The sequence below is a fragment of the Cinclus cinclus genome, chromosome 8 (genome assembly GCF_963662255.1).
Source record: "Cinclus cinclus chromosome 8, bCinCin1.1, whole genome shotgun sequence".
Classification (NCBI taxonomy): Eukaryota; Metazoa; Chordata; class Aves; order Passeriformes; family Cinclidae; genus Cinclus; species Cinclus cinclus.
The window spans coordinates 3,582,632-3,599,068 of record NC_085053.1 but is presented as its reverse complement, the minus strand read 5'-3'; the positions used below and the strand labels follow the sequence as shown (position 1 = coordinate 3,599,068).

General features: G+C 42.1%; 1 protein-coding gene across 2 annotated transcripts in view; it reads left to right on the top strand.

Annotated features, from left to right (window-relative positions):
- Positions 1 to 5,449: 5,449 nt before the first annotated feature.
- The window catches only part of RALGPS2 (Ral GEF with PH domain and SH3 binding motif 2), a 108,486-nt gene continuing 97,498 nt past the window's right edge, over positions 5,450 to 16,437 (top strand). For both annotated transcript variants that reach the window (XM_062497866.1, XM_062497865.1), the window contains exon 1: positions 5,450 to 5,610. The gene's annotated coding sequence lies outside the window, so the exon portion shown is untranslated. The remainder of the gene's footprint in view (positions 5,611 to 16,437) is intronic.

The following is a 16,437-nucleotide window of genomic DNA, read 5'->3' as shown; positions in this document are numbered from 1 at the left end:
ATACGACATTAAAAAAATGGTGCTTGCTTCCTTTTAAGCAGTTTACCAGTAGTGATGTGCTGTCTCTGGTGATGTACCAGGGAAGCAGAAAAAGAAGGACATCTGCATTCAGCCTCTGTGCTGCCAATCCGGGCTTTGCCTCTGGCTCCCTCGCCGGTGCTGCCAGCAGCGTCCCTGTCGCAAACGGCTCAAACAGAAAGCACTGCTCTGAATTCCCTACATCTGCAGCGTGGGAAGGCACACAGTAAAGAACAGCATTCTTTTTCTGTGTAAAAATCCACAGGTTGTGTGCGAGACAGCAGGGAAATAATGTGTTATCCGTGTGCAGCTTCCTTGCTGCTGAGACGTGTGGAAGAGCCTTTGCTGACCTTGGGAAAACAATTTTTTACAGATGTAAAGAGGAAGTCCTCTTAAAGCGGCTGTGTGTGTCTGTACCCACTTTACATGCAAATATATCTACATTTACATGTGTGCCTGGGCGAGTTCAGAACCTGCTGCTTGGATGCACTCTTTTTAAAGTTGTGGTTTTTTAAATATTAAGAAAAACCCCAAGCTAGTTCAGACTGCTCTTGTGCTGTTCTAATCCCAACTCCTTACTTCATCGTTGCCGGAAATGAGAAACAAGCAGAGGTGAAAGCCTAAGGAGGTGTTCTAGCGTTAATCACAACACCTTTGGGAGCAAATATTAGCACATCAATTGAACACAGTGAGTGAGAGTATCTACTCTTCAGCATAGCATTCTCAGTGACATTTTTCTCCTCCAGCTCTAAAATTAACACCGAGGGTGTCTAGTGTGTATTTGAACCAGATTTCTCTGGTACAGACATTTTTATAAATCAAATTTTTTTTTTTATTCCTGGTTTCAAATTTAACTGAATGGACTGAAAATTGCATTTGGTTATGATCAAAGCAGGAAGCTCATCCTCCTTATTAAGGGGTAGAAGTTAATACATGCGTATCATGCAAAAACATCCTCCAAAGGGAAAGAGGGAGATGGTGATTGTTACAGCAATGTTATATTTATCAAAGTCTGACTCCTGTTTTCCCCTGTTATGAAGGCAAGGTCATCACAGAGGATCACAGATCAAAAAGTAGGAATATGTAGGTGTAAATGTCACAGACTGTACACCTTACTAGAACCTGGATATTAATTGCACAATTAATATTAATGGCACTGCATTTATAAAAGACCTGTATAGGTAAGCACTCTAAAGTCAGGAAATAACAGAACTAAGGTGGCAGATACCACAACTGTGCTGCAATTGTGAGAAATGATTACACAGTTTCAACAAAAAATTATATTATTTTCTTTTCATAAGTTGACAAGTAAATTTAGCATTATTTTGCATTTCTTTAGTGTTTCTCACCCTGATGTGATTGTGTGAATTAAGTGCAGTGAGACTCATGGAATAACTTAGTCAAAAAGTAAGAACAGAAAATAACATTTACAGTTTATATAAATAAAATACTTTCTACTATATTCTCCTTCCTTAGGGAACAATAAACTTGAGCAGACATCCAGACGGGACATCTTATATCAAACTGATTTTAACTGATGACTTTTTATCATAATAACTGTTTCTAGATTCAGGCAATGATAGAAGAACTTTACTTAGTGCCAAGTAAATAGTAATTAATGAACTAGGTACCAAAATGTAAGACACAGGCTTTCAAATAATTTGTTTAAGATTAAAAAGGTACATCCTGAGTACTTTTCTGCAGTACTCAGGAAGCTAGGACAAAAGGCAGCAAAATTAATTTGATTTTATACTAATGTATAGTTTTAATCCCAGAGCATGGTATATCCACTCATAATAAAATACTATTTTTTTTTTCTTAAATTGTGTAGAATAATCTGTGTTATAATCTACACAAGTAAAGCCGATTATATTAAAGTAACTTACATTAGGAATGTTTTATTCTAAATTGCTTGTGTTACCTTCTGTTAATGAAAAAAAAATATAAACTGTACTCTCCTGGCCCTGGACTGCAATGTCAACATTTCCTTACAGCCGCTCCTGCAAGCATATTGCAGCTTGTGTGCAGAAGCACACACATTTGGTGTTGCCTAATGGAGAAATGGCTTCCATGTGTGAAATTAAAAATAGACAGATAAATTTCCTACCTCTCATGGGTACATTTTGTTGAAGATGCAAGATCTTGCTTTCAAAAGGAAATGTTATATCCTCTATAATTTGGGAAGGTTGGGTACAGAGAAGCTGATTACTCTTGCAGTAAGATGCACCTTGTTGGGCAGTGAATTATAAAAATAATCATTCTTAATAAAATCTAGTTTATGTTTGTACAAAAAAATAACGTCTGAGATCCATAGTAAATAATTATTCTGAATACTGCAAGCTGGCCAGACAATTACCATTCCTAAATTTGCTCTCTTGGGTGAAAGCTGGTGATGGCAAGTGTGACACCCTGTGGGCTGTAACACTTTCAGCTGTGTTCATTTGAAGCAATTCCCATGACTGTGTTGGCTCAGGTTTGGCCCTCTGCACCCATTCCCTCACAAGCTGCCAGTCACAAGGGACAGTGGTTTCCTGTTACTTTTGACAGCAGCTTTCTTCATTATAACTGACTATTTTGCCACATATTTTCATCTAGTCATTTCCTCTTTTCACTGCTTCCTGTGATTTGAAAGTCTAACAGCACAGCTGCAACATTCAACAAATAATATATTTTAAATGGATTATTTGGGAAAATGGGGAAGATCTGTACCTATAAAATAATAAGGAACTTCAGCTATGTGTATAGGGTGGACAAGTGAGTATTGGAAGGTGGTTTCCTGGAAAAAAATCTGGAATCATAGGTGAAACGCAACTAAACCTGGAGCTTTGGTGTAAAACTTGAGTGAAATTGGGCATTTTTCCACAGTCTAATGTACATTCTCCTCCCTGCTTATTCTGTAATTTTTTTTATATTAAATTATGGCAAGACAGACAACATTTTCTTGTTTTCTCATTTTTTCTCTTGATGTGCTGCATGCATGACTGTGTTCATAAACTGAGGAGAGATTTTCTACTGAAACACTGCCTAGGATGCCTGAGCATTTCCTAAATTATTTCCTTTGGTTTAGACCTCTCAGAATTCTTTCCTCCAGTATCCACTGCATTGACCTGATATTATTTATCCATATTGAATGTCACTGTATTTTCTTCCTACACAACTGGGTCACTCCAAGTATCTTCACAATCTGCTCCAAAATTTGGAGTAATGTTGTGTCTCTTACAAATGTCTCCTTCTGTACCACCTTTTTTTTCTGTATTATTTTAAGGGTATTTACAACAAGATTAAAACCACCTTACTCTTCTGGATTTCCACAATTATGAATGACTACATGTTCTCCTATTCTATCTCTGTTAGTTTTTGTTCTATGACATTGTTTTTTTCCCCTCACAACCCATTACACAGCTTTTCTGGAAGCATTTAGTGAGAGGATTGTACAATTTGAAAATCTGTCACTTAACCCATATATACACACCCCTAAGCTTGTTTTACAAAATAAAGTAGTTTGTCTCCTGATTTAGTGAGGGAGAATGGCTTACAAAAAATACCCCGTTGCTTCCCCCTTATGAGGTGTTTCTACTACTTTTTCTTTTCTCTTATTCTTTATTTTAGAGCTCTTTTTCAACCTTAATGATTCTATGATTCTGTAGTGTTTTCTTATTTCTATATTACAAATTGTTGTGTTTCCAAATCTGTTGAAGCATTCTTTTCATCCACTGACTCACCTGTTGAAAACTTTGCAGCAGGATGGCATTTGGCGTTGTATTTTCCTTTCATTTATTCTGGTTTGGAATGAATTCAATACTGTGCCAGATTACCGTGGTAAAAAAAATAAAATAAAATAAATCCCAAAACAAGAAGAAACAGTGTTCTCTTTCTAGGCACAAAGCTTTGTTAAAATTGGGGAAATGGCACTGTACCTAAAAGTAATACTTTTCTTTGCTTATTGTCAAACTTGTGCCTGTAGTTTCACAAATTGTTCCTGCCTTATTTCCCAGTCACAGATTAAAAAGCTGGTACTCTCTTTCCAGCCTGCTGGACTTGTTTAATCTGGATCATGGTACCTGTATTCTCACCAGTCTGCAAGTCTATTAAAAATCAGGCATTCTGCATAGCGGGTGGCTCTGTATTTCATTAAAACCCATAGCAGGTGGCCACAGATCCAAGGGCAGCAATTCCAGTATAGGAAATTACCAACTCTGTCTCCCACAGATGTGAAGGAAGCAGTGACTGTGCTAACTCCACAACAGGATGAAAATAAACCAGTTCAGTATTTAACGAGATTAAGCATTGCTTTCAAAGCATTCAGAATACGTACAAAAGGCAGCTATTAATTATTGCAATAACTCACTGGGGCCAGAGCATGCCTGGCTGGGGCTGTGGATGGGAAGGTGGCAATGCGACTCCTGTCCTCACGACAGCAGCACTGCCAGCTCTGGCGACTGAAGAGCAACTCTTGCAAAACCTTGTGGTTTTCTGAAGGCTTTCACTCCAGAAATGGTGCGAACACCTTGAAGGCCTCGCTTTCCCCCCACAAGCTGATTAATTATTCCCCAACGACTGTGGGAGCGGAGAAGGAAATCCTAAGAGTCACTGCACTGCATCCCTTCAGAACAGAATTCCTAGCAAAGTAATAGTTTTTATTTTGGGGGGCAGTTCCTTTCCTTGCCGTCCTTTGGCTCTTTAGGGAGCGGCGCCTCACGGAGAGCTCGGCCCGGATTAAAGCGTCTCCCAAAGGATCTCCTCGTTCTTCACAATGCCCTGAGAGCAGGGTGGGGCCAGGCAGGGCTCGGTCTCTGCTCCCGGGGGATAAGGGACAGGACAGGAGGGAATGGTCCCGAGATGCGTCAGGGGAGGTCTAGTCTTGAAGCAGGAGAAATTCCTTCACGGAAGGGGTGAAGATGCAAATGTAAATGAACTTTGCGGCGAGGGTGGGAGAGCACTGGAACAGCTGCCCAAGGAGGGCGTGGAGTCTCCCGCTTAGGAGACATTCCAAACCCGCCTGGACGCGTTCCTGTCATCTGCTCCAGGTGACTCTGCCTGGGCAGGGAGGTCGGGCTGGATAACGTCCTAGAGGTCCCTTCCAACCCTAACAATACCAGGGACACTGGAACGGGCTGCCCGGGAAGGCGGCGGAGTCACCGTCGCTGCAGGTGTTTCGAGACGTGCCACCGAGTACCCTGATGAGGTTGACGCGGTGGTGCTGGCCATAGGTTGGACCCGGCGGTCTTTCCCAGCCTCACCGGTCCCGTGAAGGAGCAAGCGGCAGAACCGCCCGCCCTCAGCGCGCGGCGGGAGGAGCGGCGCTCAGGAGGGTGCGCGCGCAGCCCGCGCGCGGCGCAGGGAGGCGGTGGCTGGGGGGGGGTCTCTGCGCGCATGCGCGGGCGGGGCGGGCGCCCCCCCGGCCGCCTCCCCCCCAGCCCGTGAGTGTGAGTGAGTGTGAGTGAGTGTGTGTGAGGGTGAGGGAGAGGGAGCGTGGCCGCAGCCGCCCCGCGTCTGCAGAGCCAGGGCCGCGCAGGGACCCGCGACACACCGCAGCTCCTCCGGCAGCACCTCCGAGCGCCCGCCCCGCCGTCTCCATCCGCCCTCTTGCAGGTGAGGTGAGCTGCGCTGTCGCGGCGGAGAGGAGGAGAAAGAGGGAGCCGGCGCCCGCCTCCGCGGTGCTTATTGTCCGGCTCTCTCAAAGGAGGAGGAGGAGAGAAGAAAGAAGGCTTCACCGTGGCTCGCACGCCGGGCCTTGCCGGGCTGTTGCCGGCCGGGGATTGGAGGCGCTCCGTCCCCTCCCAGATCCGGGGAGGGTCCCGGCTCCCCCCCCCCGGGACTCTGCCGCCCACCTGCCGCCCTCTCCTCCTCCTCCTCCACCCCCTCTTCCTCCTCCTCCTCGCACGGGGGTGGCGGGGAGCGCAGCCCCCTCTCGCCGCTGTGTACCCCGCGGGGCACTAGCCTGGCTGCGGGACGCGGAGCTTGGGGGGGGAGATGTTGCTTCCCCCCCGGTGCCTGCTTGCGGGGCTGAAGAGTGGGTTATAACGTGGACATCCCACCCTTGCTGTCTGTGGAGTCCTCGGGGACGGGGGTGTTGGTGCGTGGGGACGGGCAGAGCTGCGTCCGAGCGTGGGGCACCGCGGGGGCCGGAGAGCGGCCGGGGCGGAGCGGAGGCTGTGGCGGTGAGATACCGCTATCCATCGGTCCTACCCGAGGGATGGGCCCAGGGACCGGGGCACGAGGGGCAGGGCAGCACGAGGGGATGGGGACACGAGCGACGGGGCAGTGCCCAGGAATGAGGATACCAGAGACGCCAACATGAACAGTGGTGGTAAGCAGGGGATGAGCACCACGTCGCACCACTTTCATGTAAGCCAGGGTAATTTCAGAGTATGTTACCTTCCAGTAGACAGGAATGTGTTTTAGAGGATGGACAAATAGATGATGTTTTTGAGGCATGTTTAACATTATTTCTTTCCTGGCAGCAGATGCTGGAAAAGCAATTCTGTAGATATATTTCAAACCATGATGGGTGGTGATGACAGGTAATAGTTTGGAGTAAATTGCCCTGTGGGTTTGGTAGTAGTTACAGGCCTGTTGAAATTCCGTGGATGTGTATATCTGTTTGCAGGTTTCCTATATGGAACAGATGCTGTTGAACAGATCCCTCTACTGAAAAAGGTGCTTTAGAACAGATCTTATTCCTGCACCCCTCCTTCTGTGCCTCTGTTGAATTAAGGAGCTTTGCAATCACAGATGGCTAGAAGAGGTGGAGTCTATTTCTTTTCAAATAGGATCGGTAGATAACCAGGCAATCAAATGTTTGATAGGCCTACAGCTTTTTAGGTTTTCTCAGGGTTGGAAAATATGGGATGCACAATGATTATTTCCTCTTTTTCTTTTGTCACTGCTTGCTTCTGCAGCTGACTTCATTTGAGCTGTACTATGCTGGTGTGTATTTTTGAACAAATTAGGTATGATCTGTTCATGCCAACTTGGTGGTTTGAGACACTTTTTGGTATATAGACCCATTGCATGTTTTACTGGTTGTGTGCAATTTTATTTAATGACCTTCAACTTACCAAGTGTTCATTTTAAAACATTATTAACTCAAAACAGGCTTTAGAAATAATACATGGCCCAAAGCCTGAAAACTACTGATATATTTTTTCATATATTATTCAAAGGTGTAGTATCTGATAGCAGAGCCAGAGGACTTACATAGGCACCACTGCATAAGCTGTACTGCCTTGGACCATGCTTTTGGGAGTTGATATGATCCACACGGGTGCCAAAACACTGAGTTGGCACCTTCAAGTGCTACAGCATAATGTTGTACAGAACTTGTAATTGTGGGTTTTGCCTCGTAGTGTCTCTGATTACCCTGGAAAACATTTCATGTTTCTGGGATATATGTAAATTCTGATTTTTTGTTTTGTTTTTTTTTTTTTTTTTTAAATGTAATTTCTATGGTGGTTCTTTTTTTGTTTGTTTGTTTTTTAAGGTAATTCCATGCAGAAGCAGGACTATTCCTGTTTTCCACAGTCTGCACATCCCTGCTCATGGGTTGTCTGCAGTCCTGCTCAGAAGTTGGCTAAAGCTGGGTCACTGGAATTGAGAGGGTGCCCTCTGGTGACAGCTGTATTTGGAGTTTGGGCTGCAAGTACAGCAATGCTCTGGCTAATCTGGCATTAAATATTCCCCCCAGCACAGCTGGGGGTGTGTTCTGCACTGAGATGCTGGTGTGATATGGCTGATATGGGGGACAAGCACTTGTGAATTCATGTGGAGGATGTACAGCAGTCCCTTGGTGTCTGTGAGCTCCCTTGTGAAGTACTCTACCTTGTGATTTATTTTGCTGCATTTTAATAAGAAATGTTTAACTCACCCCAATGGAGACAATCCCCCCCCTCCCCCCCGAGAAAACCCCCTTCATGAGGTTATCCTGTTTACTCACCAGTGGGTTTTGTTTGGTTTTTGGGGTTTTTTTCCTGTAGGAATGTAGGGGATTTTCTGCAGAGTTTTGGAGAGGTCTTTTCACACTTCTATCTTGCCTGGCGATTGTAAGTTAAAAATATCAATGTGTTGATGTTTTATTGATCTTTATGCTGCTCAGCACTAAGGAACAAGAATGAAGATACAGGGCTAACTTTAACTTGAACTGCTTGTGTAAACTTTGATTTTTGAAATTCACCGTGTTTGTAAAGAAAAGTAATGCAGTCATAGTGTGCTAATGTTCTCCTTGATGTGTTTGGATATTCAAAGATTTGCATTGACAAGCCACACCTCCATCTTAATCAGTTTGTTCCATTATTTTTTTTTCATTGAGATTAGGGGTTAATCTTTTCCTTTATATTTGCTTGAAGCTGAGTCATTTGAGCTCCTCCTTTCATTCAATAACTAAAGATGAGTTGAAAATATTCTTTAGGGGTGGGGAGTGTAATTGGTTGCATTTTTTTCAAAGTGTAAGCCACCAAAGGCATGATATATTTCTCTTCTAAGTGTTAGTTTACAACCCATTTTAGAAAACAGACTTAGAAATGTGTTTTCAAAATGATGAGGAAACATTTCTGTTAAAAAGCTTTGCATTTAAATACCTGGAACTGCTGCAATAGGAATCATCTTTTAATACAAGTGTCACAGTTACTGCATGAACAGAAGCTTTGTGGGCTTTGTGTTTTGTCTGTTTATGAATTAATCACCTTAAAAGGCTGCTGAAGTGTTTCTTAATGTTACAGTTGGGCTTTTTAAGTAGATTCTCTGTGTGCTCAGTCGCCTGGAAGGTGTGGATGTTTGACTGCAGCTCTTTTTCCTTTACAAAGATCCATAAAAGTCTTGTGGGATTCTAGGGAGAATGGCATTGGAGTCCTAGCTGTGGGCAAGCTGGTCGCCCCTGGGCTTCTGCCCAGCAGGAAGGGGCCATCCGAGATTGGAGCTGGAGCAAGGCAGGGTGAGGTGTGGAAGGGCTCCCGATGCTGGTTCTGTGCAGTCAGGAGGGGCTGTGTCAAATGGTGGAGGTGGGGAAACAAGGAGAGGGTGGCCCGAAGTTCAGAACAGGGAGGCTATATCATGCATCATGGTGTGTTGTGAGCACTAGAGCTGTTTGCTGTGACTCATAAGTTAGAATGACATAAATGATGGGCATTGAATTAGCTTGTGGCCAAGGGAGGCTGTTCCCAATCTGTGTTTCAGTTTATAGGAGTTTCTCTCAAAAAAGGGACCTGTTTGGTAAATCTTTCAGTACAGCAAATAAAACACTGGGAAGTCTAGTGAGTCATCACAAAGTATTTTAAAATGCAGTGCTCTTGGCCTTTAGTTGATCTTTACTCTCCTGGACTCACTGCTCTGAGGTGTGCCACTCTAGTACACTCTCAGCTGGTGTTTTCAAAACTCCTCATGGTATTCCAGTTGGGGTCCCTAGACTGTCATGTTGCACGGGTGGTGTCTTACTTGAAACCATGGAGATCCCCTGAGTTTGCTGGCAGAGTGCTTCCTTCCCCTGCCCTGTTGCCACTGTAACTTTTTACATGCCAGTAACTTCAGCACAAACAACAGCTCAATGCCTAAGAAGTACTCTTCCATAAGGATAGGATTCCCTTTCTTTTACCATGTCTTTTTTGTCCTACAGTCCTGACTACAAGAATGATTAGGTAAAACTTGGAAAAGAAGCAGCTGTGTGCCTTGCAATGCCTGGAGGCTTTGCCCTTCTTTCTATAGATCTGCTCCGTTTAGGTGTGTTTTGGTTCTTTGTATCAACTGCATCAACAAGTCAAGGTTTCCCGCCCCTGAAACTCCCTGGCTGTGCTGCAGTGTGCATCTTTGGCTGGCACTGAGAAGTTCTAGAGCTGCTTGGTCAGAATATCAAGAAAAGCTCTTATCAGCCACTTCTGAGCATCATACTTGTGGTTTAAAAACCTGCCTATTTCTCAGTGGTAAAGAGCAGCCTCCTTTGTTAAAGATTAAGGCTGAAACATTGCAGTTGATTTGATGCCAGACATGAGAGAGCAACACATCCATTGCTGCTTGATGGTCAAGGAGAAGCTTTTCCCTTTTATCTTTTGCAGGCTGATGTTGCTTGCAGTCCACTATGATAGGATAGATCTTGAGTCAAACTCTTAAGAACAGTTATTTATTCTGTTTCTTTGAGATGCAGGATTTGTGGCTTGTTCTCCATGCCTGTTTCAGAATTTCATTTGTATTTAGACTTGCACATACATTCTGTAGGCAAAGGAAGCTTGAGATTGGATGTGAACATGTGCCTACCCAATTTTCCCTGGTCTGTCTGAGGAGACTCTGAGTCTCTCTCTTGTATTTCAAGTGTGACCACAACAGTTAATGTAGCTTAGTGCCTCATCAGTATGTAGTTGAGATTTGAACATGGATTAGAACAAGCTGGCTGAAGTTCAATCCAGATAAAATATACATGATGATGTGGATGTAATTATCAGCCTCCCTAATTGAAGGGCTGCATTTGCCATTTGGTAGACGCTTTAGTGCCCTCTGGTGACTCACGTTTATTACTTGTTCTTAGCAGTCCTTTTGAAGCAGTAAAATCAGTTTTTTAAGTCTTTGACTGGAAGACTATGACCCACCCCCCCAATTGATTAGACTGGGAAGATTTGACTGGAAGTCTTCTTTGCTGTTCATCCCATGGCTTTTAGATAGTATTGTAATTCCTAGTGCAAATGAGGAAGTATAACAAGCCTGGCTCAGTTAAGGAGTTGAAACCAGCATGCCCAAGGCATAAGCAGAACTGCCAGCGAGGGAATTTGATTGTCAAACTTGCTATGAGCTCCTCTGCCAAAAAGTGGTTGGCTCAATTTATTAATTTCTTGGAGCTCATGAATCTCTTTACCTAGACTGCTTGTCCTGTGTGTTCGTCAGCTGTTGAAGGCTGAAGTGCTCAGAGAAGAAATGGGTAACAGGGTTTGCAGAGGAGAAGCTTGAGATACCCTTGCTCTCATGCTCTAATTCCATTTTAAAGTGTTTTGGATGCAGAATGTGGTGCAGAAGGCTTTGCTGGCTTTGGAGCTGCCTCGGTGGCACTTATGCTTTGTGATATGTATGTGTCACCTCTTTTCCTCTTTAATGGAGATGTGCTACTGGCAGCAATCAATTAAGTCTGAAGTGACCTAGGTCTGGCTGTCCATGCTCTGAGTGTTGTTGTAGTAGTGTGGCATTAAAAGCTGTTTGATTTGTGCCTCCCTCGTTATTCATTAAGGGACAACTTGGAGACTGTGGAATCTGCTCTCATTGAAGTGGGCTGAGATTGATTGTGCTGGGGAAGGAGGATATTGATCTTTTTCAGAAGTTGAAGGTGTATTTCTTAGATAATAGTGGCTAGATAAAACTGGCAGAGATCCTGAAAAAAGTAATCGTAATGCAGTTTGTAAATTGGATTGCTTTTATCACATTATTAATGTGCCCAGGTTTTGGGGTAATTGTCTAGACTATAGTATTATATTTTCATTTAGATTTAGAATTAGTGATAATGTCACAAAGTGACTGGATTCAGACCAGTAAACAGGACTAGTACAAAACATTTTCTGCAGTGACACATCCTTTTCAGATTAATGTGTAGGCAGGCAGAAGCCTCCAGTGAAAAGCTGGAGGTTTCAAATTACTGTTTATTAGCTTCATATATGAATTTGTCTGAGGAGGGTGTGTAAGCACAGGTAGACTTGTGGGTTCTTGTGAATGTAAAATCCAAATTTATAAACTCTGTAAATGGTTGTTTCTAGTCCACTTACTTTATTGCCAGGTTGTGTAATCTTCTAATTGCTTTTCATTTCTGTTGCTTGCTTGTTAAGTTTGGGGTCCTCCACAGTTATAAACTAATCTAAGTTGGTTTGTAATTAAATTAGGTTGTGACCCCATGTGCAGTGAGGCAGCTTATTTATTGACTACTCACTTCTCACCCTGTATTGGCAGAAGTAGAGAGATAATGCAGGAGAGAGAACTGCATAAGGGAATTTACCCAGCTAAGAAATTAAGCATTTCCCCTGCCATCTCCCCTCCTTGCCTTGTTTGATAGTTCCCCCAAACTGTTCACTTCAGCTATACAAAATCTTGAGCTAATGTCACAGCAGAGAAAGGAACAGGAAAAAGCATTAGCGGTGGAGATGACTGGCAAGTATAAAATCAAGTTTCCACAAACCAGCTGAAATCAAAAGTGGATCAAATGACACTTGCATCCCTAGCTTGGTGTGCAAGTCTGGGAGCTTTGAATAAACTTTTAATATTTTATGCTGAAAAATTTTAGGCACTTGAGGATCCTTGTGGCACCTCCAAAAATTCCTTTTGCATAGAGCTGAACTCTACCATTGTTGCATCTTCTACAGTAGGCTGGTGGAATGAGTTGAGAGTAATGATGATGGTGGTGGAAACTTGGTAGTATAGCTGATCATGTCCAGAAGTCTGAAAAGTATTTTGGGAATTCCAAAAGCATCTGCAGTTAGCAGTTAGGAGGTTTTAGAATGCTGGAAGCATTGCATCGTTTCCTACATGTTCGTTGTGGATTTCAAAATGCACATAAATTCTAAGTGTCAGATCAGTAAAAGATAAAAAGGTCCAAGGATTCAAGCTGTTCACTCTCTCATTAATGCACCACTGTTTTGTGCTGTCACTAATTAGTTACTTTAATACTATGAAGTGTATTGATAAAGCACATGGTTACGTGGATGACTCATAATTGTTGTACTTCCTTTCCTGCTGTCATGTAATTAACTTTCCCTGTGTGGTTAAAGGGCACCTGAACGGTGCTGCTGTTGCTGGCAGGTCCAGACCACTCTGCCAACAGCCACTTTTCCTTTGTGCTTTATTGGTAAGTCTACCTGAGGAGGGGCAGCTATCTCGTTTATTTTTAAAATATTAGTCATGTGCTTTTAGACTGACCAGGTTGTTTAGGCATTAGTCATCAGGCTTATCTGGTAAGTACCTCTAAATAATTTTGATATTATTATTGATCAGGTTTCTACAGGAATATGCCAACAGACATTTTGGAAAAGAATAATGGAATCAAAGGAATCCATTGAGTTCAGTCTTTCCATGCAGTTGAAGTGATTTGCAAGTATTTTCTGGAGCTCAGAATGCAAAATGACTAAAGTATTAGCAAGATTTCTGCTTAGCTACACATGAACCCTCTGCTTCTGAGAGACATGAGTGTGGTGGACAGTGAGCAGCCTGAAACTTGAGGCATTTGTTAGGGTGGGTAAAACCTGGCCCTTTCAGGTCTGCCTCATGATAAGATGAGGTTAAACATTACCTAGCTGTAAGTCTTTGTTATTATTACCTTTTAATATGTCATTCACTGATGCTTTCAGGTGTGTGGTTTCTTAGGAAACTGTTTTCTGTGTTCTTTATATAGTAGCAAATGTCCCTCTGTGATAGAAATATTTTTGCTGTTTCATGTTTAAGAAATGCTTTGCTGACCTCCTATTGCTGATTGTTTGCTCTGTTGATGATACATAATTTCTTACAATTCTCCTTTGGGGATTTTTTCCCCCTCCTAGGCTGGGCCTATTTTGGATTTATTTTGCACAGATTTTTCCAGGTAGCTCTTTGATAACAGATTTTGGTATTCATAGTGATAATGCCTTGCTAAATTTTTAATGATGCTTTAAACAAGTAAATATTGTATTACATTGGACAAAGGAAGGTAGCAATACCAAATCTAATTGCAATATGAAACTGATTATTTGATTATCTGTTGTACCTTTAGGTAGCTGTAGCTTATGCTGGCAAAATATTATTTTATTTGTGGAGGTTGTTCAGCTGTACTGCCAATATTTATTAAAGTTGTCAGGTGTCTACCCAGAATAATTTTGAAGGAATTTGGAGAGGAAAATGATGTTAGCCAAATTATAGTCAGGAGATGAAAAAAAAAGGCAAGCTTGGTAAGTTTTCACTGTAGATAGGTGCCAGAGGCACAGGTTTTTGTAAAGCTGAAGGCAAATTAAAGCAATACGAAGTGAAAAAGCTACTTTTGAGGTACAGTACTTCTTTTTTACCTTTGAGGAATGGCAGGTAAGCATATGGAGTGCTCTAGGACCTGCTTGTGAGCAGCTTCCTTAGTGCCTGCATGTAATGACTTGCCCTTGTACTTAATTAACTCGCTGGCTTTTTTAAAAATATGGGTAAGGTCTATGAGATGAGAGAACTTGAACTGTATTTCATGCTGTGACTTGCCTTTAATACTTCTGAAAAGTCAGTCTTGCAATCTTGATTCTTTTGTGAAGCTGTCTTAGTGGTGGGAAGGCTTCTTCAATTAGGACCTAGTTCATGTTTCAGATAAGGCAATTTAATTTATCTTCAAAGAAGTATTTCTATAGCTGTGAGTAAGCTGGTATTCAGGGACACGGTTTAGTTAGGAAGAGAGGTCTAAAACTGTTTGAGACCATCAGTTGGAACTATTTTAATTTCTTCTGGTTTTGGTCATGAATGCCCTATGACTGGGAAGGAAAGGGGAAAGAATTATCTACATATTTGTTGTTGCACATTGCTATATTATTTTTTTGAGTGTAAAATGGAAAGTTTTAAATATTGAAGGTGACATTATATTAGGGCTTATAGAGAAACTTAGCAAGTATGCAAAATGGGTATGAATTCTTAAGCATGCTTAGATTAAGAGGTGTAAACAATATGCACTGTGGATTTGAGGCTGATATGTTTTTGTTGAATAATTATTGATCTGAATTTTATCACTTAAAAGACAGTAATGACAATTGAAAGGGCATCGTTGAGGCCAAATTTGGTCTTTTATAAAAGGTAGGTTTGGAAAATGTGAAATCTGCTGTGCAGATCTGTATGTTGATACCATTCAGAGGTGTGCTGTGTTTGTGTTGCACTGTTAGACAGACACAGAAATCCAGTTGCCATCTGTTAAGTGATAGTGCTAAAAAGGGAAGATAGCTCCTTGCATTATTTATCAGATAAACATAAGAGATGTCTTGATAAGCTATTGCAACCACAAAACTTTTGTTAAATCCCTCATTAGTAAACAAAAGTATATTGTAGGAGAGCTTAGACCTTTATTTCAGCTGTACCTGTTTGTTTTTTTTGTTTGGTTTTTTTTTTTAAGGTAACTTATTTTCCTGACTTAGGAAATTATTTTACTTTTATTTCATCTCTTTTTATGAGGTAATAATCTTAAATGGAAAACAGAATCAGGCAGTAGTGGAGTTAAAGGACATGGACAGAGGTAAGATCTCTCCAGGGACCAGGAAAAGACAGGCTTCCCTTCCTGCCTGGGGGTTTGCTGGAGTTCTCTGTTGCTTCCAGGTGTCAGATTTCTCTGTCTGGTACTGAATGTGGTGGATAACTTCTTGATTTTACTTGAATTGAGGGAGGGAAGATGAGGAGAAGTGATGGACTTTAGCAACTGAAGTTTTTGTTGCTTGTCTCTTTCCCTGGTGTCATCTTTCCCTATTATGTTCCAGCCCGTTAATGGAATTGGATACCTTTTTTGCCCCTGGGCAGTAGGGTGTGTTTCTATGATCTTATCATTAGACTTGCTGATCACCGTTTCTTTGTGGCTTTTTCTGTATTTCTGGTTCTCCTAAAGTTGGTAGAAGTGCTTTGCTCATAGGAAAAAAATTGCTGTCTTTTGGATTTCATAATTAGCATCTTTCTGATGATGAGGAGGCTGATGATTTTTAATATAACAATACTTAAAATCAGAGAACATATCGTGGAAGAGATAAAGGAGTCTTGCCTGGGGTGGAGATGCCACTTGTGAATTGTGTTCTCCTTTGGGTATGGGGCTGGGTTGAGCATCTGCTTGGGTCCCTGGGTGAACTGATGTTGAATTGGCTTCATCTGTCAGTGAGGGAGCTGGTTTATGCAGCAGTCTCTGGTAGAGCAGCCCTGCTATCTGATGTTTGCCAGCTTTGTCAGATTAATGATGTTTATTAGCCACACAAACTCTCCTGGAAAACCCTGCTCTGTTGTTTGTGAATAAACTAGATTCTTCTGTCAGAAAGACCCTGTAAATCCCTATATGAATATTGCATTTGAATTGCTAATTGTGTTGCCTGTTTTTGCTTAGGTAGTTTTTGTTGGCTGTCTTGGAGGTAGTGAAGGATAAATTTGTATAGGTCATTAAAATATCTTTGCTTTTTAGGGATAAAGCTGTTTCAAAAGTATCACCTGCCAAAACACACTTACCGTGTTGGGGCTGGTGACTTCAGGCTATTTCAACAGTAAGGTACTAATACCCTATTTATGATGTGGTTGGTTCTCTTTTATGTTTAAATAACAGGAGAACCAACATGAACCTCCCCTACTTGGCAAGCTGAACATGAAACTAAAAGATTAAAGTGTTTTCAAAGTGCAGCCAAGGTATTGACTTTTTCAGCTATTCTTTCAACAGGTAAGAGGCAACTTGCTTCCTGCTAGCATAGAGTGGAGAAATGCATTACTAATTTGTGTTTTGCTTTGGTT